Below are 24,680 nucleotides of genomic sequence, written 5' to 3'. Positions count from 1 at the left end.
GGAGAAAGCTGAGTCCAGGGCCAGCTGGATGGAGCAGGGAGCTTGGAGCCCAGTAGAAAGGCCCCGCAGCTTTCACAGGGTGCCAGATTGGCGCTGATAAGGAAGGCCTTGAAGTGCTCTTGGCAGGGTCTGCTCTGTTCCTTAAAGAGGCGTGGGTCTTCCCCCAGAACAAAAGAGTACGCTCTGCAAATAAACGCAGGACAAACACATTTGTGGTTAAACAATTCAGCACGAAGAACTCATTTGTTGCTCTTCCAGCCTTGACTGGTGGCACTTCGTGCTCGCTCCATCAAGCTGCTTTTTGTTGCAAAATACTTGGATGCCCTGAAAGACTGGTGCCTATTGTAAGACAGAGTCTAAGGTTCCAAGACTATCTAGTCTGGGGTCACAAACACCAACTTTGACAAGACACTCCAGCCTGCGTGAGAGAGTGAGATCCTGTCCCAAAAAACAAAAACCAAACAACCCCCAAAAAACTAAAGGGAACTTGTCCTAACTGTTCTTTTCATGCTAGCAATTTTTTGTTGGGGCGGGGGATGGAGGGATGCCACAACTGTATTGAAAAAAAGGTGCAATGAGATTTGTCAACAGCTTAAAAGAAAGAGGAAACTTAGATGCCTCCCCTCAAGCACAGGACCAAAGGCAGACTGGACTCTTTCTGGATGTTGTAGTCAGACAGGGTGCGTCCATCTTCCACTTGCTAGCAATTTTTAAAAGTTTGCAAAAATATGTTAAGATGGTGACAGACTGAGGATGTTTTCCCTTGGTGGACTGGAGTGATGGTTAATATTATTTGTCTACTTGACTAGGCCATGGGGTGCCCAGACATTTGGTCAGACGGTCTGGGTGTGTGTGTGAGGGTGATTTTGAATTGTGAAGGCAGCATGACCTATGGAAACACACACGTTACTTAAACAGCTGTGTTCTGGATTCTGCCTCTGAGAAGCAGGGCTAGCATTAACCCTCTCACAGGGTGGATTTGAGGCCAAGATAATTTCTGTATTCAACATGAGGCTTGGTATATAGTATCTGCTCAACACACTGAAGCTACGATGATTTACTGAAACATGGATCTCAATTAGTACGAATGTGAGCAGGCACAATATTACTTACTTGACTTTGCAGAATTCAGTGCAAATATGAAATAAAAACAGCTACCAGAAAATCGGGGGGAGGAGTCCTGAGAATTATGAAGGGGCTGATTGCCCTAAAATACAAACATCAGGCTAGAGCAGTGACTCTCTGACTTGCACACACATCAGAACCTTTTGGAGGGGTTATGGAACCCAGATGGCTGGGCCCCAACCGCTGAGCTCATGATTCAGCAGGTCTGAGGGAGACCCCTGTATCTTCTTGTCTGTCTGTCTGTCTCTCTCTCTCTCTCTCTCTCTTTCATTCTTGACAGAATCTTGCTTTGTCACCAGACTGGAGTGCAGTGGCATGAACTCAGCTCACTGCAACCTCTGCCTCCCAGGTTCAAGCGATTCTCCTGCCTCCGCCTCCCAAGTAGCTGGGACTACAGGTGCCTGCCACCATGCCTAGCTAATTTTTGTATTTTTAGTAGAGATGGGGTTTCACCATGTTGATCAGGCTGGTCTCAAACTCCTGACCTTAAGTGGTCTGCCCGCCTCGGCCTCCCAAAGTGCTGGGATTACAGGTGTGAGCCACTGCATCTGGCCTGGAATGCTATTAATAGTGCATGCACTTAACCAATATTGGAGGATTGTAAGTGCCCATTGCTAAGTGCTCAGGAAAACCCAGAACACTGAAGACATGATTCCTGCCCTGGAAAAGCATGAAGCTTATGGAAGGACATAAGGCCACCCTACATGTGAGACTTTAATGAGTGCTGTCACGGGTGGGCAGAGGAGGCTGGGAGCGCTCAGAGCAGGGACCCTGCCCTTCCTGGGAATAAAGAGCTACTGTGCTTCCCCAATCTCAGGGAGTGCAGGGAGCCCCAGAAGTCTGGGGTTGGAATTCAGGTACCTGAAAAACTTACAGTGAACTTCATCACTCTTAAAATAAAACAGCCACCTGGTTATGCTAGAAAGTCATATTAAAGGCCTTCTTCCAGGACACTGAGTTCTCTTTGGCAATCCCCACTTCACTGAAGTCACCGAAATAGCTACAAAGTGTCCACCTGTGGTAGCTCATGCCTGTAATCCCAGCACTTTGGGAGGTGGAGGTGGGCGGATGGCTTGAGGCCAGGAGTATCTGGCCTTTAGAAATCTTCAACTGATTGGAGGAGGCCTCCTCACATGGGGGTGGGGGTGGTGGTGGGAGGGGGTGGTGGGGGGGTGGGATGGGGGCAATCTGCTTCACTCAGTCTACAGTGCAAATGTGAGTCTCACCCAAGATCACCCTCCAGGCAGGGCACAGTGGCTCATGCCTGTAATCCCAGCATTTTGGGAGGCTGAGGTAGGAGGATCTCTTGAGACTAGGAGTTCAAGATGAGCCTGGGCAACTTGGTGTAAACCCCACCTGCAAAAAATACAAAAATTAGCTAGGAGGCGGTACATGCCTGTGGTTCCAGTTACTCAGGAGACTGAGGTGGGAGAATCACTTGAGCCCAGGAGGTTGAGGCTGCAGTAAGCTGTGATCATACCACTGCACTCCAGCCTGGGTGACAGAGTGAGATCCTGTCTCAGCAAACAAACAAACAAACAAACAAAACCCCAAAACTACAAAAGACCAAACTCTTTTTTTCATGCTAGCAATTTTTTGTTGGGGCGGGGGATGGAGGGATGCCACAACTGTATTGAAAAAAAGGTGCAATGAGATTTGTCAACAGCTTAAAAGAAAGAGGAAACTTAGATGCCTCCCCTCAAGCACAGGACCAAAGGCAGACTGGACTCTTTCTGGATGTTGTAGTCAGACAGGGTGTAGCATCTTCCACTTGCTAGCAATTTTTAAAAGTTTGCAAAAATGTATTAAGATGGTGACAGACTGAGGATGTTTTCCCTTGGTGGACTAGAGTGATGGTTAATATTATTTGTCTACTTGACTAGGCCATGGGGTGCCCAGACATTTGGTCAGACGGTCTGGGTGTGTGTGTGAGGGTGATCTAGGGTGAGATTTACATTTGCATTGTACACTGAGTGAAGCACAGTGCCCTCCCAGTCCAGGTGGGCCTTGTCCAATCAGTTGAAGCCTTACACAGAACACAAAAGTCGAGTGAGAGGGAGCTCCTGCTGCCTGACTGCTTGAGCTGCCATCAGTCTTCCTGCCTTTGGAATTGAGCTGAGGCATCAGCAGCCTGCTGACTTTCCAGCTGGAACTTACACCATTGATTCTCCTGGTTTACAGAGCTTTGGACTCACCTGGAACTTACACTGTTGGCTCTCCTGGGTCTCCATCTTGCCAACTTCAGGTCTTGGGATTTCTTGGCCTCTATAATCACATGAGCCAATTCCTTATAACAAATAATAAATCATATACATATGAATATGATATATTACATATGAACTTAGAAGCTTCATATATTTACTATCTTATACTTTCCCTTGATCAGAAATCTGGGCACAGCACAACTGGATCCTCTGCTCAGGGTTTACGAGGCTGAAATCAAGGTGTCAGTTGGGTCTGAGATCCCATCCAAGGCTTGGAGTTCTTTTTCCAGTTCATCGAATTATGGCAGAATTCAGTTTTTTGTAGTTGTGAGGCTGTGGCCCCTCCACTCTTAGAGGCTGTTCCTTTCCACAGGCAGTTCACACCATGGCTATTTGCTTCATCTCTGAGGTCAATGGAAGAGTCTCTGTGTTTTTTAAGGGCTCACCTGATTAGGTTAGCCTCACCCAGAATAATCTGTGTGGTTGACTCAAAGGCAACCCTCAGTCCCCTAATGATGGGAATGGCATCTTATAAGGTTCACGGGTCCTGCCCACACTCAAGTGGAGTGGATTATATGGGGCATGTACACTAGGGAGTGAGCATCTTTGGGCTGTATTAGCATTCTTCCCCACACACTTACTCTTTCCAGATTCCTTCCACCACATCGCTTTCACCTCCACGTTGCCCCCTTTGTATCCTCTCCTCCAGCAATGTTACTAAGTCTAAATAAGACCACCTAGACTGGAAGTGGAGTGGCAGATGGGTTAATTATGCCAACTCCCGAGCCCCTAATCGAAGCCTCAATGGATGGGGATTGGACTTCCCCTCAGTGAGTCTTGGGGACTCCAAATTTCATGACTCCTGCCCTGCTGGTCCCAACATCTGCCTGCCAGTGGGATTCTACCAACTCTGCCTCTCCTTCTTCCTGATGCCTCGTCCCCTTCTTCTGCCCCATGACCAATGACTGGATCCATGTTGGGTTCTCTGTGTCCTTGTCTCTCAGGGACAGGCTTGTCTTTGGCTTCCAGGGGTAGGAACACAGCCCAAGGACGGATCTTTCAGATAGGTATCTCTGTCCTGGCTACTTGCTTGGACCCACCCCTCCTGTCTTCCCTTCCTCTTCCTCCCTTCTTTCCTTCCTTTTTGTCGCTGAAACTGGAGGGCAGTGGTACAGTCATAACTCACTACAGCCTCAAACTCCTGGGCTCCAGCAATCCTCCCACCTCAGCCTCCCAAAGCACTGGGATTATAAACATGAACCACCTTGCCCTACCAAGAATGGCTTCCAGTTGCTAGGGTATACACACTCCAGGGGTGCCTTACCTCTAGTGCCATATTGAATTCTTTCTTGCTCCCGCCCTGCTTACCTGTACTCCTGCAAATTTCCCAGAATTACCACTTTTTGTCTACCTGTAGGCCCCATCCCCTGGCTCCTACAGTGGTATCTTTCTCAAACATCTCCTGCCTCGCTTCTTTTAATGGTTCTCACAGTGTGGTCCTGGGATCAGTGGCTTTAGCAGCACCTGAGAAATTGTTAGAACTGCACATTATTGAGTCCCACCTCAGACCTCCTAAATCAGGAATTCTGGGAATTGGTCCCCACCATTCATATTTTAACAAGTCCTCCAGGTGCTACTGATGCATGCTGAAGTTTGAGAACTGCAGCTTTATTTACTTTTTTTTTTTTTTTTTGAGACAGAGTCTCGCTCTGTTGTCCAGGCAGGGGCACAATCTAGGCTCACCAACCTCACCTCCTGAGTAGCTGGAACTACAGGCCTGTGCCACCGCACCTGGTTAATTTTTAGTAGAGACGGGGTTTTTCCATATTGGCGAGGCTGGCCTTGAACTCTTGGGCTCAACTGATCCATGCGCCTTGGCCTCCCAAAGTGCTGGGATTACAGGTGTGAGCCACTGTGCCCATCTGAGAACCATGGCTTTAGATCAGCCATTCTCAATGTCGGCTGCACATTGAAAGTGCTTGAAGAGCTTTTAAAAATCCCAAAGCCCAGGCCCCCTCCCAGAACAATGAATCAAATCAATGTTGCTGGGGATGGGATCCAGGCTGCATTTGTTTTTAAAGTTCAGAGTGCGCCATCAGGTTCTGTACGATTCTCTGATTTTGAGGGCAGTGCCTGCTTTCCCCGTCACCTCTTGGTGGGTGCAGTCCAGGTGTGACATGACGAAATGGCCTCACAGGTCGTTTTTCCTGAGTCCCTTTACCCTCTGAGGCTGGGAACCTTTCTCCATCTTCTCTCAGGAACTACATATACTTGTTTCCTCCTGCCTAGAATGCTTTTCCCATGCCTTGTTTGCCTATGTCAGCCTGTTAAATCTTACCTTTGCTATTGCTTCTCCTGGCTGAGTGTGGTGGCTCATGCCTGTAATTCCAGCACTTTGGGAGCAGGATTCCAGTGCCCAGGCAGCAGGGTCACTTGAGGCCAGGAGTTTGAGACCAGTCTGGGCAACATAGCAAGATCCTATCTCTAAAAAAAGAAAATTAGCCAGGTGTGGTTACGTGTACCTGTAGTCCCAGCTACTCAGGAGGCCAAGGCCAGAGGATTGCTTGAATCTAGGAATTCAAAGCTGCAGTCAGCTGCGATTGCACCACTCCACTGCAGCCTGGGCAACAGAACAAGACCACCTCTCTCTCTCTCTCTCTCTCTCTCCCCCTCCCTCCCTTCCCCCATTTTTCTTTCTGTCTGTCTGTCTATCTATCTATCTATCTATCTATCTATCTATCATCTATATCTATTTATCTCTCCTATCTCTCTGTCTTTCTGTCTGTCTACCTACCTACCTACCTATCTGTATATTTCTTCTCCAGCAAAGCCTTCCCTTACTCTGTATGTTAGTCTAGGTCCTCCTGTTTAAGACTCTGAACTTCTCCCATATAGGATCCTAATTTAAAATATTAGAAAATCAAATTTCTCGGTAAGATTTTATCTCAAAGGACGAACAAAGATGAGGTCAGACTGCCACCAAGACAAATGAAAAAATCCGTTTTCTTGCCACTGTCCAACATAAACTGTGCCGAGACTCCAACAAGATGATGGGTAAATGACTTTGCCTAGAAAAGGCCCCAGTCACCCTCTATTCTCACTCCCCTCTATTCCCATACAGTTTCATGTATTTATTGCATCTCTTGGGGAGGAGTTATTTGCACACACATGCACAGCTGTAGGTATTTACTGGTGCATATTTATTAAAGTATGCACTATAAATAATCTGCAGAGTGTGAGGGTAGGTTCCTGACTTTAATAATTCACAGTGGGGTTGAGAAATATTGTCAGGCTTGTAAGGACAGGCCTCCTAGGGGCACCACTGTAACATGCAGGGCACCAATGTTCTGCCCACCCCCTTGGGCACTACATCCAGGTATACTGCAAGCCCTCACAAGTCAAAGCTGAGGGTGGTCTTGTATGTATGGCTTGCTAGAAGGGGACCACCTTGCCCCGGCTTGGCAATGTATCCCAGGGTATTTCTGAGTCCTTCATGTGATTTCTTATCGTTTCCCCATTCCTTTTGGCACCAGAATATGGATCCAGTGAAAAATCTGGTTAGGAGACAAATTCAAGTGTCAGCATGATGCTCTCTCTATTCGGAACCCTCTCTTTACTTCCCTCCCCTCATTCAGCTTGTGTTGTTTGCCTCTTCCACACAGCTTGAAGTCTCTTGTCCTTAGCCCTTCGTGGAAATGAATCTCCCTGCATTTCTCCCTCCATGCTCTCCTGTGTGGTTCTTCTCTGTTTGTCCCTACATCCATTCTTGGCTCCTCTTTGCCCTGCTGTGTGTCACGGAGGCTGGTCCCTGCAGGCTGCACCATCTGGTTTGTCTGGTCAGCTTTTGCTCCTGCAGCAAACATTTAGTTCTTGTTCATAAGGCATATAGGCTGTGCATCAGCTTTGTCTTTGCTGTGTTTTAACAGACTAGACTTGGCTCAGTTCCATGCACTCTTCCCATATCTGGAGCCAGATCCTATCTGGCACCTGTTTTTCTCAAGGCCAAGAGCACTCAAGTACATGCCAACCACACCAGTGCATTTCAAGCTTCTGCTTAAAAGTGGTGTTTGGCTGGACATGGTAGTTCACGCCTGTAATCCCAGCATTTTGGGAAGCCAAGGCAGGCAGATCACCTGAGGTCAGGAGTTCAAGACTACCCTAACCAACATGGAGAAACCCTGTCTCTACTAAAAAAAAATAAGAAAAAAAATAGCCAGGCGTGGTGGTACATGCCTGTAATCTCAGCTACTTGGGAGGCTGAGGTAGTAGAATCACCTGAACCTGGGAGGCAGAGGTTGCAGTGAGCCAAGATCACACCATTGCACTCCAGCCTGGGCAACAAGTGTGAAACTCCGTCTCAAAAAAAAAAAAAAAAAAAAAAAAAAGTGGCGTTTGTCACATCTGCTTGCATTCCATTGACCAAAGCAAGTTATGGCCAAGCTCAAGGTCAAAGAGGCAAGGAAGTATATTCTGCCTACAAGAGCACATGACATTGGCTGGGAGGAATGGGTCAATTGAGAACAAACAGTACAGTCTTCCACACCTAGCTCCCTTCCCCTCCAGCTTCTGGTTGGGTTCCCCTAACTCCATCCACCTTTCTCTGTAAATAGCTTCCTCATTTAACTGTCTTTACTTAACCCTTCTATATATGCCATCTGCTTCCTGCAGGGACCCTACCTGATACACCAGAACTGAATCCTACCCGAGTACACATTGGGATCTGCCTACTTCTTTGACTCCTAATTCAAAGGCTGTATTTACACAGCTAACAATTTATTATAGTAGACCTCAACTTTGCTCTAATGAAGTATATCTATAATGAACATAAGTACACATAGAAATAATTCTTTCACTGTGAAGAGCTCTTGTTTATACTATAAGTGCACTTAGATTTTTAGTGCGGTTGGTAATCTTTGGTTTTAGTTGCAACCTTTATGATAATTTTTAGTTCCATTTCTGATATAACTTAGTAACTTATTTTAATACCAAAGAGAGAAAAATTACAGATGAATATTTATGTGATTAAGCTAGATTAATTTCTTATAAGTAATCCAATGTAAAACATATTGAGCCAGCCTATAATATCCCTCAGGTACAAGTGTCAGTAAAGCTTATAGACTTAAAAGAGATGTAGTGATATGTAATGCATACTGTTCATAATAAAGTCCATTGAATTGACATGGGTGATTTTCCTATGTATTTCTGCATGTGATGGATGAAAAAAGGAATCACAAAGAAGATCTGTTTTGCAAAAAGTGTTTGTTTGTTTTTTTGAGACAAAGTTTAGTGCAGTGGTGCAATCTCGACTCACTGCAACCTCTACCTCTCGGGTTCAAGTGACTCTCCTGCCTTAGCCTCTCAAGTAACTGGGATTACAGGTGTGAGCCACCACACCTGGCTGATTTTTTTATTTTTTATTTTTAATAGAGACAGGGTTTCACCATGTTGGACAGGCTGGTCTCAAACTCCTGACCTCAGGTGATCCGCCCGCCTCAGCCTCCCAAAGTGCTGGGATTACAGGTGTGAGTCACTGCATCTGGCCACAAAAGTATTTGTTTGTTTGTTTGTTTGTTTTGAGACATAGTCTTGCTCTGTTGCCCACTCTGGAGTGCAGTGGCATGATCTTGGCTTACTGCAATCTCCGCCTCCCTGGTTCAAGTGATTCACCGCCTCAACCTTCCCAGTAGCTGGGATTATAGGCACCCACCACCATGCCTGGCTAATTTTTGCATTTTTAGTAGAGACAGGGTTTCACCATCTTGGCCGGGCTGGTCTTGAACTCCTGACCTCGTGATTCACCCACCTTGGCCAAAGTGCTGTGATTACAGGCATGAACCACCATGCCCAGCCCAAAAATTTTTTTTTTTTTTTTTTTTTTTGAGACAGAGTTTCGCTCTTGTTTACCCAGGCTAGAGTGCAATGGCGCAATCTTGGCTCACCGCAACCTCCGCCTCCTGGGTTCAGGCAATTCTCCTGCCTCAGCCTCCTGAGTAGCTGGGATTACAGGCACGCGCCACAGTGCCCAGCTAAGTTTTTGTATTTTTAGTAGAGACGGGGTTTCACCATGCTGACCAGTATGGTCTCGATCTCTTGACCTCGTGATCCACCCGCCTCGGCCTCCCAAAGTGCTGGGATTACAGGCATGAGCCACCGCGCCCGGCCCCAAAAATTGTTTTTTAAACAGCTTTATTGAGGCCAAGTGTGGTGGCTCATGCCTGTAACCCCAGCACTTTGGGAGGCTGAGGTGGGCAGAACTCTTGAGAACAGGAGTTCAAGACTAGCCTGGCCAACAATGGTGAAACACTATCTGTACTAAAAATACAAAAATTATCTGGGAGTGGTGGCACATGCCTGTAATCCCAGTTACTCATGACGCTGAGGTTGCAGTGAGCTGAACCTGGGAGGCGGAGGTGAGCTGAGTGAGCCGAGTTTGTGCCACTGTACTTCAGCCTCGGTAACAGAGTGAGATTCTCTCTCAATAATAATAATAATTTTTTTTTAAAAAAAAGCTCTACTGAGATATCCATTAACATAAAATAAACCATGCATATGGACAATTACAATTTGAAAAGTTTTGTCATATGTACATAGCTGTGAAACCATCAACACATTAGAAATAATGAATGGAACAATATGAGTTTCCTGTGACTGCTATAACAAATCACCAAAAACTTAGTGGCTTAAACAGTTTTTTTTTTTTTTTTTTTAGACAGAGCCTTGCTCTGTTGCTCAGGCTGAAATTACTGCAGCCTCAAACTCCTGGGCTCAAATGATCCTCCTGCTTGAGCCTCCAGAGTAGCTGCGACTACAGGTGTGGACTACCATGTTTGATTGTTTTTATTATTTATTTATTTTTTTGAGACAGAGTCTCACTCTGTTGCCCACTCTGGAGTGTGGTGGCACTATCTCAGCTCACTGCAACTTCAGCCTCTGGGTTCAAGCAATTATCCTGTCTCAGCCTCCCAAGTAGCTGGGATTACAGGCACCTGCCACCATGTCCAGCTAATTTTTGCGTTTTTAGTAGAGATGGGAGTTTCACTATGTTGGCTAGGCTGGTCTTGAACTCCTGACCTCAAGTGATCCATCTACCTCAGCCTCCTAAAGTGCTGAGATTACAGGTGTGAGCCACTGCGCCGGGCCAATTGTTTTTATTTTTTATTTTTAAGAGGTAGTCTTGATACATTGTCCAGGTTTAAGACCTTAAACTCTTGGCCTTAAGCAAGCCTCCCAAGTAGCTAGGATTACATGGTATACCACCACACCCAGCTGAAACAACACAATTTTATCATCTTACAGTTCTGGAGGCCAGACGTCTGCAAGGGGTCTTGGAGGGCTAAAATCAAGATATTAGCAAGGCTGTATTCCTTTCTGGAGACTCGAGGGGAGAATCCATTTCCTTGACTTTTCCAGCTTCTAGAGGCTTCTTGCATTTCTTGGCTCATGGTCCCTTCCTCCATCTTCAAAGCCAGCAATGTTGCGTCTCTCTGACCATTTGCTATCGTTTGCACATGGTTTGTCCCAGCAAAAACTTATGTTGTGATTTGATCTTCAGTGTGGCTGTATGGGAGGTTGGGCCTAGTGGGAGGTGTTTAGGTCATGGGGGAAGATCCCTCATGAATAGATTAATGCTGTCCTTCTGGTGAGTGAGTTCTTGCTCTCACTGGAATGGATTAGTTCCTGAGAACAGTTGTTAAAAAGAGTCTGGCTTCCTTGGTTTCTCTCTTGCTTCCTCTCTCACAATGGGGTCTCTTTGTACACACCCACTCTCCTTCTGTTTTCCACCATCAGTGGAAGCAAACTGAGGCCCTCACCAGTTGCAGTTGCCCAATTTTGGACTTTGCCACAGGATCATGAACCAAATAAACCTCTTTTCTTTATGAATTACCTAGCTTCAGGTATTCCGCTGTAGCAACTCAATATTGACTAAGACACCATTCTTCCATTGCATACCTCCTTCTGACTTGGAATGCTTCTGTCTCCCTCTTTCATTTTTGAGGACCTTTGTCATTGCATTGGCCCAATGTAAGATAATCTAAGATAATCTTAAAGTCAGCTGACTAGCAACCTTAATTTCATCTACAACTGTAACTCCCCTTTGCCATGTAAAGTAACACATTCACAGTTTCTGGGATTAGGACATGGAAGTCTTTGGGGGAACCGTGGTTCTGTCCATTATTATACTCATCACTTCTAAACATTTCCTCAAGCCCTTTGTAACACCTCCCTTCAGCCCTTCCCCCTTCTTCTATTCCCAAGTAAGCACTGGTCTGCTTCCTGCCATATTTTCTTGAGTTAATATGAATGGAGTTAGACAGTCTGTACTCTTTTTTGTCTGGATTCTTTCTTTCACGAAGGATGACACTTTGGAGATTTATTCATGCTGTTCACGCATCAGTCATTGATTCCTTTTTATTGCTCAGTAGTATCCCATTGTATGTTGCATTATGGTTTGTTTCTCTATTCATCTACTGATGGACATTTGGATTGTTTATGGTTTTTACAGTTTTTAGCTATTGCAAATACAGCTGCTATGAACATTTGCTTATCAGTTTTTATATGGGACTATGGTTATATTTCTCTTGGATAAATATCTTGAACTGGAAAGGCTGGATCCTATTATAGATATATGTTTAACTTTTTCAGAAACAAACTTTGTGAAATGACAAAAAAAAAGGTTGTACCATTTTACATTTGTACTAACTGTGTATGAGATTTCCAGCTTCCCCACATCCTCACCAAGACTTGGTGTGGTTGGTTTTTAACATTCTGGTCACACAATATATCTTTTTAATGATTAGGCTCTGATATTTACCCACTGAGTGACTTTTGTTTGTTTAAGACAGGGTCTCGCTCTGTCCATGCTGGAGTGCAGTGGCACAATCACAGCTCACTGCAGCCCTCAGCCTCCTGGGCCCATGCAATCCTCCCACTTTAGCCTCCTGAGTAGGTTAGATCACAGGCGTGTGCCACCACACCTGACTAATTTCGTATTTTTTGTAGCGATGGAGTTTTGCCATGTTGTCCAGCCTGGTCTTGAATTCCTGGGCTCAAGCAATCCTCCCACCTCAGTCCCCCAGATAGCCAGGACTACAGGCATGCATCACCATGCTCAGCTAATTTTTAAGTTGTTTTGTAGAGATGAGGTCTCCCTATGTTGCCTAGTCTTGTCTCTAACTCCTAAGCTCAAGCCATCTTCCTAGCTTGGCCTCTCAAAGTGCTGGGAATACAGGCATGAGCCATTATGCCTGGCCCAGTTATGTGTTTTTTTAATCATAGACACACAAAGATAATGAAAAACACCCAAATCCCTTGATTTTTTTCTATTTATATGTCTTAAAGATATAAAATTGCTTATCATTTAATTGTCTATTGTGGTAACAAAGGAAAAAGACCACTATGTAAATATCCTTGATGGTGACTGTATCTGATACACAACATGCTATGCAGTATACCACACCTAATTTTTTATCTTGGATATTTCTGGCTACAGATTGAACTAGTTTGTAGGGACAATATTCCGAGGGAATTTATAGCCTCCTGTGTTGCTCAGAGACTAGGACTCATCGGACAGTACTGTCAGTTGAGCAGAAAATAGCCTTTTTCCCTGTGGATTCTCTTGCTCTACTCAGATCATTATAAAGTGAAAGAGATCCACATGTGCATTTCTTTCTGTTGGTGTACAGACCCTGATTGAGGATATAGGCCAAGCCTCCATATTCTGGAAAGACTAATGATAACATAAACCCAGTGCTCAGCGTATGATCCCTGTCCCATGTCATTTTCCTCCCCAGCTCTAACTTCTGTACTCCTCCTTCCCAGAGGCTTCTTTTGCTTCCTAATCACCCAGTTCCCCTGTTCTTTGCAGCACCCAAATTAGGTCTTCCGTGTGTTTTTCTGTCAAGAGTGAGTGTTGCTCACACCTACTAGGATGGCTATAAACAACAAAATAACAAGTGTTGGTGAGGATGTGGAGAAATTGGAACACTCACACATGGCTGATTGCAATGTAACACAGTGCAGCAGCTGCCGAGAGAGTTGGGCAGGTCCTCAAAGAGTTAAACATAGAATTACCAAGTGATCCAGCAATTCATCTTCCAGGTATACACTGCAGGAATTGAATGCAAGAACCCAAACACATACTTGCACACCAGTGTTCATCACAGGGTCGTTTACCATAGCTGAAAAGTAGAACAGCTCAAATGAATGGATAAACAAAAGGTGGCATATCCATACAATTCAATATTATTCAGCCTTAAAAAAGAATGAAGTTCTGAGTCATACTGCAACATGGACGAACTTTGAAAGTATTGGGTTAGGTGAAATAAACCAGACACAAAAGGACAGATAGTATATGATTGCACTTCTATGAAATATCTAGAATGAGTAGGATGAGAGATAGAAAATGCATTAGAGGTTACCAGAGGCTGGCGGAGGAAGGCATGAGGAGTTATTATTGCTTAGCAGGGACAGAGTTTCAGTTTGGGAAAAGGGGAAAGTTCTGGAGACAGATGGTGGTGATAGTTGTATAACTTCATGAATGTGATTAACATCATGAACTGAACATTTAGAAATGGCCAAAAGAGCAATTTTTGTTATATATCTTTTACCACAGTAAAAAAATTTCAGAAAAATAGAAAGTGGGTGGATGTGATGGCTCATACCTGTAATCCCAAAACTTTGGGAGGCTGAGGCAGGGGGATTGCTTGAGCCCAGGAGTTTGAGACCAGCATGGGCAACATAGCAAGATCCTGTATCTACAGAAAAAAATGAAAAAATGAGCTGAGTGTGGTGGCACACGCTTGTAGTCTTAGCTATACAAGACGCTGAGGTGGGAAGATCTCTTGGTCCTGGGAGGTTGAAGCTGCAGTGAGCTGTGATTGCACCACTGCACTCCAGCCTGGGTGATAGGGCAAGATGCTGTCTCAATCAATCAATCAATCAAATATTTAAAGAGCAATTGTAGGGTTTTCTTTGTTTGTTTGTTTTTTTGAGACAGGGTCTTGCCGTATCACCTAGGTTTGGAATGCAGTGGTGCAATCACAGCTCACTGCAGCCTTAAGGAGTCTCAAACTCCTCTCCTCAAGTGATCTGCCTGCCTCAGCCTCCCAAAGTGCTGAGGCAGGCATAAGTCACCATGGCTCGTCCAATTTTTAAATTTTTTTGAAGAGATGTGGGTCTTGCTATGTTGCCCATGATTGTCTTGAACTCCTGGACTCAAGCAATCCTCCCACCTCAGCCTCCTGAGTAGCTGGGACTACAGGTGCTCTATCATGCTCAGCTAATTTTTTTATTTTTGGTAGAGACGGGTTTCACTATGCTCTTCAGGCTGGTCTCCAACTCCTGGGCTTGAGCAATCCACCTTCCTCTGCCTCTCAGAGTGTTGGGATTACAGGTGTGAGCCACTGGGCCTGGCCCAATTATACTTTTATTAGGCTGGGAACATATAATAACGTGGTTTAGGTTAATAAATCATCATCTTAAGGATATCTTTTGAGGGCTTGCTTTAATGAACAAATGAGAATTATTCCTAATTAGTATAGCACTTTTCGGGAGGAGCTTGGAGGAAAAAACAACCAGTAAAATGAGATATTAATTACCATGCTAGAATCCAAGAATATATCTGGAATATCCCAGGTCACATTTTTGGATGCATGCTAACAATACCAGCACCACAACAAGGGGAAAAACAATTTCTAGTTATTTAATATTCACTAATTCACGAAAAATAATTCATTGGCTTTGTTGAAGGAGAATTTGTGCCAATTAATGGATCAGAGCTATATTTTAATACTCCTTTGAAAACACTTGTCCTGAATTAGCTAATTATTTGTAGGTGGTTATTGAAACATTATACTAAAACTCAAAAGCCACATTCCTGTGTTCATTTATTTCCTGCCAATTAGTTCAAAGGTAATTGCAGTGTCATTGTGGGGACTCCTCACAGCTCATGTACAGATTGGCAATTACCAGTTCTTTTTCTCTGACTGGAATGTGTATTCCTAGTGCTGAAGGCATTGCCTTAAATGTCCCTGTTTCCAAGTTGGGAGTACGTATTTATCCCGTCTGTGCCATCTTTAGGAAATTCACAGCAAGGTTTTGCTCGTTGATTCTGAAAACCTTTTTCCTGTTTTAGCAGTCTCCACCTAGGGTTGGTTGTTACATAAAGGATCTAACATCACACAGCTTCTGAAATGCCAGACGCGCAGGGTTTTAAGAGATGAGAACAGAACATGTTTACCCATTTCCAGGTCGGTGTGGCCGGCAAGATGCTTTCTGGGACACAATGACAGGTCAAATGCAAATGGAACAACAAAGCAAAAAGCAAAAGGACACTCAAGTTACCCAAGGATGAGGTAGCCGCACTGAGAGTCCTGAAAACTGAAGAGCAGATATTGTGTACAAAAGAGCAAGTAGAAAACAGCATGAATTGTTTACGTGTATGTAAACAATCGTCATGGCTCCATGACCTGCCATGTTTACGCCATTAAAATGATTAGCAAGCCTTTTCTTCGTGCAGCAAAAGTTCGATCTTGCCAGCTTCTGTCATAACCATCCTGTAATGCAAATTAGTGGAGTCCAAATTCCTTAGATCTCGTTAATTATGGGGTTGCTGGCACCCAGCAAGAAACATGCATGGGTTTGAAATTCATGAGCATGCTGTAAACCCTGAAAGCAGGAAAGTTGAATAAAGCGGGAAGGAAACAATAAAATGTGTTCATAGTTGAAAACCAGGATGGACTAAAATGTAATGGCAACATAATTAAGTGAGAGTTTCACATTTGAAGGTGTTACTGGACAGCAGTTAGATATGTCCTCCTGCCAATGGCTGACTTTCCCTGGGAGGGTCCTGGCATTGTGGGGGTGAGTGAAGGGAACTAGACTCAGGGTGATTACGGCAGGCGGCTGGGGGCCAGTCTCAGCACTAGGCTTTCATTTTTGGTCAGGATGGAAGCTGTTGGGAGCGTTTAGAATTAAGAACTTGCTCTCAATCTCTGGTTTAAATCCATTCTGCAAAAGTCTGGATTTAAATCCACTCTGCAAAATTCAGTCCAACACCCTCAGGCTTTCTTTATTTTCAGAGTAAACCATTTCATGGCAAAATGCCATGTCTGACTCTGCCTCCAATTGTGCAGGCACCCCCCAGAGATAGGAAGCTGCCACTTATGGTGACAGCATGAAGTTTGGAGCCACACCTGGGAACACATGTGGGCTACCCCCTGACCACCCCGGTCCTCAGTTTCCCCATCTGTAAAATGGGGACAGCAGCAATGCCTTCTTTAGGGTTGTTATGGGAAATCAATAAGGTCATTCTTGTAGAAGGGTGTGGAAGTGCCCAGCTGATGGCAAACGCTATTTGACAAATGCATAGAGGGCATGCTCTTGGCTGTTGTTTTAAGATGACACATACAAGGGAGGAATCTTTTGCCTCCTAAGTGAAAGTAAAGGAATTATATTCTCCTCAAGCCTCCTGGGAACCTGGAGGAGGGAGAGATGTTGGTAGGAGAAGGGCATGAAGGGAAGCAGGGGTATGAGGAGAGACAGAGAGAAAGAGAGAGAGAGAGAGTCCTTGATGTCTCCAGCGACATGGGAAGGAGACAACGTGTGCCCTGTATTCCTCCTTCCTCACCTTCTGTCTTTCCAATCCCTCTCCCTGCCTGAGCTCAGTTCCCCACGCCTGAGGCACACAGAGGCAAGGTCTTGTCTGTGCTGGCTGTAAGCCTGTCTCCTTATTATTTTTTTGTTTTTTTGTAGAGACAGCGTCTCACTATTTTGCCCATGCAGGTCTCATACTTTAGGGCTCAAGCAGTCCTGCCTCGACCTCCCAAAGCGCTGGAATTACAGGCGCGCGCCACTGTGCCTGGCCTGCCAGTTTTCTTTTTGCATGTTGCTCAATACAGGCTGAAGCATCGCCCCTTCCAGGAATTGTTGGATTTTTAGCAGGAAATGTTGAAACCCTAAGAAATCCTGCAGGATTCCAAGAACACATTTCCAATCTCAGGCCATGCCCTGGGGACCTGAGAAATCCTCTGTGGTGACATGACCCAGTGTGTCTGACACCTGCTGGGAAGATTGGCCAGCTACAGTCCTTAAGTTTGAGCACCAGGACTCTCATGGCTTTAGGTGTGACAGGGTGTGTGGTAACCCCAAATGCTCATGGCATTCAGAAGCCATGGCCTCTCCAGGAGGACCTCTGGCCCCAGAGGGGGACTTTAGCAATGACGGCACAGGAGTCGTGGTTCTGGAAAGATTCTGGAGGGACACAGTACAAGCACAAACAGAGAGAGTAAATGCCAATGAGGACCACTGTGAGGACCCCAGAACACCAGGGATGGACAGAAGGCTCTAGAACTACACAGTCATGCAGCGGCCGTTAGCTCCAGTGGCTGTGGAGTTCTGAGCACATGACAGGTCCCCACTGAGATGTGCTGTGAGTGTAAAATACACTCACGATATCAAAGGTGTGGTAAAATGTCTCACCAGTAATTTTCATGTTGATTATGGCTTGAAATCATAGCATTTTTTGATATATGGGATTAAATAAAATAAATTATTAAAACTAATCCCACTTCTTTCTTTTTACCATTTAAATTATGTCTATTAGAAAGTTGAGGGCAGGTGCGGTGGCTCACAACTGTAATCCCAGCACTTTGGGAGGCTGAGCGGGGAGGATCACTTGAGCCCAGGAGTTTCAGACCAGCCTGGGTAACATAGCAAGACTCTTCAAAAAGCATATCTTTTAGTTAGCTAAAAGTGGTGGCATGCACCTGTAGTCCCCACTACCCAGGAGGCTGAGGTGGGAGGACTGCTTGAACCCGGGAGGTGGAGGCTGTAGTGAGCTGTGATCACACCACTGCACTCCGGCCTGGGTGACGGAGTGAGACCCTGCCTCACACACATAAAACACACACACACACACACACACACACACAGTTGGGGAAAATTGGAAATTAAGGAAAAATTTTAAGTTAAAAAAAGAAAGAAAATTAGACTGACTTTGGTCAGCACTAGGCTATAAGTTTCTACAGAGATAAAGAGGTCACATCTGACAGTTCAAAGGCGGCAGGTTTCTTAGGGCTAATACTGCAGGGGAAGTGGAGCAATGCTAAATTTCTGAGGAGGGTGCAGTGCAGAGAGCACTCACTCAGGCAGAGTGATAAGGGCAAAGTTAACAGGTCGTTAAATGTTCAAAGAAGAAAAATATATCTCTCCTGTGTATGTCTCTGCAGGAGCTACTGGAGAGTGTATTTCAGCAGCACAAAGTAGTAAATCAAGAAGGGAGGAAGACAAGGAAACCAGGAGATAAGATCCCATGCTGGAAAGAGATTGGGGTATTTCAGGACACTAGCCGCATGCTGGGTTTAAAGCCAAACGGGTACATTGCAGAGCAGGAGGACACATGGCTCTCAGTGGCAGTGTTTGGGTGGAGACATGGGCGAGTGAGGTTATTTAATGTGTGTGAGCATTTGGGGAAAGTATCACGAGGCATTGGAAAGTATTTGGAGAAAAATCAGAGAACTTCTCTAGAAAACTAAGCAATTACATGAGACAGTTATTAATCCCAGAAAATACTCAGAGTTGTGCAAGAAAGGAAATGCAGTCACAGTTTGCCACGTGGATCAACAGAGAGTATATGAAGCCATAATAATAGCAAGACTCTATTAGGGGCCAGGTATCCTAGTAATCCTAGTGCTTTGGGAGGCCTAGGTGGGAGGATTGCTGGAGGACAGGAGTTCAAGACCAGATTGGGCAACAAAGTGAGACCCCTTCTCTACAAAGTTTTAAAAATTAGCTGGATGTGGTGGAGTGTGCCTTTAGTCCTAGCTACTTGGGAGGCTGAGCTGCGAGGATCACTTGAGTGCAGGAGGTTGAAGCTGCAGTGAGCCATGATTGTGCCACTATACTGCAGCCTGGGCAGCAGAGCGAGACCCTTTCTTAAAAAAAAAAAAACACTATTAATTCTATTAATTTTTTTTTTAAACTCATAGTATCTAAGTTGAGGGGACAGGGCAAGGCAAACTGGGGTGGTTAGGCCAGAAAAACCCTCCAGTATCATAACAGAAGTTGATAATATGTTTAAAACTAATAAAATTGAGAACTAACAGTACATGCAAATTGTTTAGAAATATAGAGGAAAATTTTAGAAGGAACTGAATGGAGTAGAAAGTTGTTGTACTTGAGGTGGAGGATGGGGCTGAGGAAAGATGAAACAAGGATTGCTAGTACCTTTGATTCAATTATATGCATGCTTTAGTTGGATTTAATAATAATTATTTTTAAAATCACATGACAACTTCTCACCCCATGAGCTTCTTTGGTGACATTTTAATTTAATTCTGGTGACATTTCAATGGGTTAATACATTTTCTGTGAGCCGCTTGCTCCACTCAGTCCTGCCCTCTCTGCTGAGGGGCTGAAGCCAGGTACCCACCCCTTACCACGGACCCAGCAAGTTGTGCCTTTCCCTCTGGGACCCGCATGCATGTCTCCTCCTTGCAGTCTTTCTCCTGTCATTCTACAGCTATTCAGGTCACCGTAGATTATTTTAGAGACAGTGGATAAGATGCTAATGAATACTTGGAGTAGCATTTGTTAAAAATGAAATACGTGTTAGCATGCATATTTGAACAAGAAGCAGTTTGGATCGGAAAATGAACAGAGTTGGGGAAGACACACAAGGGGACCTCTGCTCTCCTTCAGTGTTCTGGCAACTCAAGGCAACTTGTTTTTCAAGGCAGCTTTTCTCCACCTGGTTGCATCATTTTCCCCCCAGCTACATTTTCAGAGTTCCCCATCTTGTATTTCACAACTGACAGAATTTGCCATGGGTTCATTAGGAAACAAAACAAAGCATGTCTTTTCTGTATGAATATGAGCACATGTAAAAAGCTGGGTTCTGACCATGTGATGGATTTTTAGAACCAGCATTTTTAATGGCTAGAATTAAGGCCTCCCATTTGTAGTTTCTCTCTCTTTTCCTCTTGTTCCTTCCTTCTCTCTTTCAGCCTTTCCCCCCGCCCCCTCTGTCCTTCATTTACAAGCTCATGTAACCTTGTACAATTGAATCCTTACCCTGGAGATTGTCATAGCAGAACCAATTGTGCCCTAGGAAATAAATGATACAAGAATTGAAACACAGCGTCAACATATGGTAGAAGAATTGTCAATAATGTTTTTGAAAAACTGGGGATATTGGAGGCTATTACCTTGGGAGGAGGAAGCAATTGTTTAATAAATATAAAAGCCACAGATATGTAACAACGTCTTGTCTGGCAAATATTTCATCTGTGGGAACCACTAACTGAAGTCATTTGAAGATGTGGCAGAAGCATCCCAAGCAAGTTAGGGGCTCAGAACTGGCCATGTGATTATATCAAGGAAGCCAAGTTCTACTGCAGAGGCCCCTATCTGAAAGAGGGACTTCTTGTCATGCTCATTGAGGAGCGCCTTTGTGTGTGTGTGCATGTGTAAGAAATATTAGTTTTATTTACCAGTTTTCACAGCTGAATATTTATTCTATAAAACTTTACAGAATGTATGGTTTATATACAGTTCAAACTAATGAATGAAAAGGCAGATCCCACGGATGCAAAGACACTGTACCAATCTACCTAAGGTAAAGGCAGATTTACACATGGTACATCTCTCCACGTGGCAAGGGAGGAGGTTAGTTCTAAGTGTATACTTCCAAACTGTGCAAAAGTAAGGTTTTGCTTTTATTTTGCTCTTCATAGTTTCAATATGATTGCAAACTGAGAACCCTAACTAATAATAGGTGTCTGGAGTCCGGAGTCAGTACCCGCTCCTGGAAGGAATGCATGTGTCTATCCACACAGGGCACTCGTGGACACCATACTGAACTCAGTATACTGTATAGACATAAAAGCAGAGACCGGGAATGTTAAGGTAGTTCTCCTTTGTTTGGAAAGGAGTTTTTGCACTTAGTAGTGCACCAAAAGGACTTTAACTTATTAAGTAAAATATATTCTTGGTGAACCTAAAAATTACACCTTATCAACATAAAAATACTTTATTTTGGTGTAACCCATCAATCTTGTCTGCAAATAGAAAACCAAAACCATATGTAAAGTAGCATATCTCACCAACAAGAAGCAGTTATGTAGTTATTTTTCAAAAGGTCAGAAAAACTATTTAAAACCTGCTAAAGACTAACATATAACTGAGTTATTCAAACTGAATAGCGATTCCCTAATAGTGCAAAGCAAGCTTTCTTCTAGAGACAGTGGTTTCTTCATGTTAACTGGGTAACAACTGGACATATTTTAAAAAGAAGCGGAAACCAACTGATACCTCAGCTTGAATCCTAAGCATATGTCTGGTTTAGGAGTATACACCTCAGTGGATTTTTCATCAAAAGTATTTATCCTAGAAGCTAAGTCTTACTTTTGATTTAGAATTTCCCTACTCTGAGATATCTGTACCTTCTTGGAGAAAAAGCCAATGCCTCAGGTGACTCTCTATCTCTGTGTGGGGCAGTGGAGGTGAGACTGGTGAACACTCCTTTGGATTCTGTGTTCTAGAATGAAAAAATGAGGAAAACAAACATCATTCCAGACTTTTCTATCACCAAAACCAATAAAACACACTTCTGTTTTTTTATACGGTACTAACCAAATAAATCAGAAACTGGAGCTTCTAAAAGCACTCTAGTGCTCATAATTATACTTTTACACTTGTGTGTGTATAAGTATGAAACACAGATGCTTAGACAAAGAAGGGTTGTACTTACTATTTTATTTTATTATTTTGTTTTAATGCTACAGTACCTTCAAGCTCCTTGATAATACATAGCGTGGATGTTCCCACTCCTGCTTCCAGGCATAAGCTTCAGGCGAGCTTGTTTCAGGCTGTGAGAATGGATGAGGACAGCTGGAGCCAATGATGTTCTGCTGCTCAGCCAGATCCTGGTGTCATCACTGGGCAGCCCTACACTGGAAACTTGTCCCACTTCCCCTGTAAGTACTTTCACCTGGAGTCCATCCTTTGGGCAGAACCCCAGATTTTCTTGAGTACCTCACACACCCTCTCATTGGCCTGTTCCAGATCTATCTTCATGTTGTGGCACACGAAGGCTTTTGGATTTTCCAGCACTACAGGATTAAAGGAGACAACCTTCTTCATCTGGAGCATCAGTTCCTGAGTGAACGTCCTGGACCAAAATGAGGACCTGGGAAATGAGGACCTTGCCGCAGGCCTCCTTGTGTGTTCAGCTTCTGCCCACAGAGGAACATCTGATTTGCCACTGCTCCTGCTGTTTTCTTGGGAAATGTAATTGTAGAACAGCTACCTAGAATCTGTCTGGAACGAGCAGAGGGTGTATGAAACAAAGCCTTTTCCTGAGCCCAAACCGTATCCCAAAAAGGCAACATAGATGGCCTTAGCCGAATTGCTGGGCCATTGACACTGCTTCGCTAATAGGCAGCTTAAGCTGAATGATAGTATTTCTGAAGTTCCACCCATGCAAGTACAGAGCAGGCTGGAATCCACCTAACATGGGAGACCAAACGAGACTGGACGCATTCAGGCTGATATGGCCGTAGATTACTCACAAAATTCTGGTAGCTTCTTGGCTTCTTGAACTGAATGATACTATTGACAAAGTTCCTGTTATGTATGTACTGAAGAGGCCAGATGCTGCTTCGCTTCCGAGAACAGATGAAATCGGGCAGGTTGAGGGTGGTATGGCTGAAGATTACTCACAAAGTTTCTGGTAGCTTCTCCTGATTCAGTAATAGGTTTTTTGAAGTGAATGAAAGTGTTCACCAAGTTCCTGTGATGTATGATCTACAGAGGCCAGACCCTGCCTAACTTCGGAGACCAAACGAGATTGGGCACGTTCAGGCTGGTATGGCTGTAGATTACTTAGAAAGTTTCTGGTGGCTTCTCTCGCTTTGGTAATAGGTTTTTTGAAGTGATTGAAAGTGTTCACAGAGTTCCTGTGCTGTACGTACTACAGAGGCGAGACCCTGCCTGTCTTTAGAGACTAAATGAGATTGGGTGCATTCAGGCTGGTACGCTTGTACATTGCTCAGAAAGTTTCTGGTAGCTTCTTCCACTTCAGTGATAGGTTTCTGGAAGTGAATGAAAGTGTTCACAAAGCTCCTGTGCTGTATGTACGATAGGGGCCAGACCTCGACCAATTTTGGAGACTAAACGAGATTGGGCGCATTCAGCCTGGTATGGCTTTAGATTACTCACAGAGTGTCTGGTAGCTTGTCCCACTTCAGTAATAGGTTTTCCAAAGTGAATGAAAGTGTTCACAAAGTTCCTGTGATGTATGTACTACAGAGGCCAGACCCTGCCTAACTTCAGAGACCAAACGGGATTGGGCGCATTCAGGCTGGTATGGCTGTAGATTACTCAGAATGTTTCTGGGGGCTTCTCTCGTGTCACTGATACGTTTTTTAAAATGAATGAAAGTGTTCACAAAGTTCCTGTGCTGTATGTACTACAGAGGCCAGACCCTGCCTAGCTTCAGAGACCAAACGGGATTGGGCACATTCAGGCTGGTATGGCTGTAGATTACTCAGAAAGTTTCTGGTGGCTTCTCTCGCTTCACTGATAAGTTTTTTAAAGTGAATGAACGTGTTCACAAAGTTCCTGTGCTGTATGTACTACAGAGGCCAGACCCTGCCTAGCTTCAGAGACCAAATGGGATTGGGCACATTCAGGCTGGTATGGCTGTAGATTACTCAGAAAGTTTCTGGTGGCTTCTCTCACTTCACTAATAAGTTTATTTATTTATTTTTTATTTTTTTTATTTTTAGGGAGGGAAGGAGGAAGGGAGGGAGGAAGGAAGGGATGAAGGAAGGAAAGAAGGGAGGAAGGGAGGGAGGGAGGGAGGCAAGGGAAGGAAGGAAATCAAGCAGTGAGAGCCACATTGCCGACCTGGATCTAGAGGTTTACAAGTTGATTTCTTTTTTTTTTTTTATTCTTGAGAGAAGGAAAGAAAAAAAAATGAGTAAAGGAGAGGAAGAAAGAGGAAGAGAAAGAGGGATGGTGAACGGAAATATTGCTTTATTCTGAAAAAAAAATGAGTATTAATAATGGCCAATCAATGTTTCATTTAAACCTATGAGTAGGTGTGATGTGGTACTGACAAGAATGTATATTTTGTGTATTTAAAGTGGAGAGCTCTATAAATATTTATTAAGTTTACTTGTTTTGGATCTGAGTTCGAGTCCTTGATATCCTTATTAATTTTCTGTCTCATTGAATCTAAGTCTCTATGTATCTGGGTGTTAGGATCGTTAGCTCTTGTTGTTGCATTGATCCTTTTACCACTATATCTTTGTTGCTTTAAAATCTGTTTTATCCAATACGAGAATTGCA

General features: G+C 44.2%; 1 long non-coding RNA gene across 1 annotated transcript in view; it reads left to right on the top strand.

The window, feature by feature from the left end:
* LOC118150597 (uncharacterized) overlaps window positions 1-24,049 on the top strand; it is a 30,446-nt gene extending 6,397 nt beyond the window's left edge. Inside the window, exons 3-4 of the long non-coding RNA XR_004738718.3 lie at window positions 22,112-22,303; window positions 22,392-24,049. This is a non-coding gene — a long non-coding RNA (uncharacterized LOC118150597). The remainder of the gene's footprint in view (window positions 1-22,111; window positions 22,304-22,391) is intronic.
* The last annotated feature ends 631 nt before the right edge of the window (window positions 24,050-24,680 follow it).

This window comes from Callithrix jacchus, chromosome X (genome assembly GCF_049354715.1).
Source record: "Callithrix jacchus isolate 240 chromosome X, calJac240_pri, whole genome shotgun sequence".
Taxonomy (NCBI): Eukaryota; Metazoa; Chordata; class Mammalia; order Primates; family Cebidae; genus Callithrix; species Callithrix jacchus.
Note: the sequence above shows the minus strand (reverse complement) of the source record. Positions and strands in the feature narration are given on the sequence as shown.